Source organism: Triticum dicoccoides, chromosome 3B, assembly GCF_002162155.2.
Source record: "Triticum dicoccoides isolate Atlit2015 ecotype Zavitan chromosome 3B, WEW_v2.0, whole genome shotgun sequence".
Taxonomy (NCBI): domain Eukaryota; kingdom Viridiplantae; phylum Streptophyta; class Magnoliopsida; order Poales; family Poaceae; genus Triticum; species Triticum dicoccoides.
The window spans coordinates 33,390,069-33,391,457 of record NC_041385.1 but is presented as its reverse complement, the minus strand read 5'-3'; the positions used below and the strand labels follow the sequence as shown (position 1 = coordinate 33,391,457).

At 53.9% G+C, this 1,389-nt stretch overlaps 1 pseudogene; it reads right to left on the bottom strand.

Moving 5' to 3' along the window:
- The window catches only part of LOC119280650, a 3,769-nt pseudogene extending 2,983 nt beyond the window's left edge, over window positions 1-786 (bottom strand).
- Window positions 787-1,389: the final 603 nt, after the last annotated feature.

The following is a 1,389-nucleotide window of genomic DNA, read 5'->3' as shown; positions in this document are numbered from 1 at the left end:
TTGACTAGGAGGCCGATCAAGGTAGATCCAGCCACCTAACCCACTGTCACGTCTCCTCACGTTCCTTGTTGGTCACATGACCGCCAGGTATTCTGGTTAGTTATAATATGCCAAAGAATTTGGGAACATGTTCTACCGATCCCAGATTGATTGTGTGCACTGCACATGCATGTTATTGGCCACTGCTTGCCTACGATCGATCGATGTCTATGTGCAGGACTTCATCCCCACTACCTATGTTATTGCCCAGCTCAACCAAGGATCACAGGTTAGATCACTACTTTATATAGTAATCTAAACACTCTTATATTTCTCTACATAGGTAGCAGTAGTACAAACGCAAATTTCAAGCAAAAACCAACCCATCCTACAAGAGTATGTGTACGTGCTGCCTGCTAAGTATTCACCCCGTCCGAAAATAAGTGTTTCAACTTTGTATTAATTTTAAACACTTATTTTAGAACGGAGGAAGTAGATGCTTGCGCCCGGTTAATTGATTGATTACGTACCTTTACAACGGGGTCGGTGGAGTCGTCAAGCACCTGGATCACCATACGGTCTGACGGCCACTCCAGCGCACATGCCGCTCCGATTGGCACCTTGTACACCTTCATCCATCCAATCCAACCAAACGAGAGAACAAATTGATCAGTAAACAGAACCACCACAGCATCAGCTTGCCGCCGGTCAAAACAAAATCGATCAACAAACATTTTCCTATTGAGCAGTATGGAGGAAGGAGCTCACCTCGCGCTCGTTGTACATGGGGATCTGCACCAGGACCACGGGGAACGCCGCGCTGCCGCTGCCGCTGCCGACGCCGACAATGCCGTCCTCCTCGTCGTCGCCGCCAGTCTTGCATGCTGATGCGGCGATCGGCCCCCACTTGTACCGGCGCTCGGGCCTGTGCCCCAACGCCTTGGCGGCGTAGCACACGGCGGCGACGAAGAGCTTCTCGAGCAGGATCATCACGGTCATGGCCAGCGACAGGAGCACCAGCAGCCGCACGGCCGGCACCACCAGGAACGCCCGCGCTTGCTCCCCGGCCAACGCGCATTGCGCGGCCACGGTCGCCCAGTCCAGCCGCACCGGCACCTCCGCCCACAGCCCCGCTGTCGCCGCCATGGCCATGACCTCCTCGCCGGCGCCGGATCGTCTAGCTAGGAGGAGTGGGTGCAGATGCTAGCACGAATAGCTAGACTAGGTAGGTGGATAGATGGAGGACGCATGCACATGGAATATGTACGTGATGAGTATTTTGGTCATCTGGTGGTTGGCGACATGCATGGGAATGTTGCCACGAGGCCATGTAGTCTGGTGACCTGTCACCTGTGAGTGTGGAAGTAGTAGGAGCACCACTCCCCAATCCGCATACAGGCCAAGTAGTGG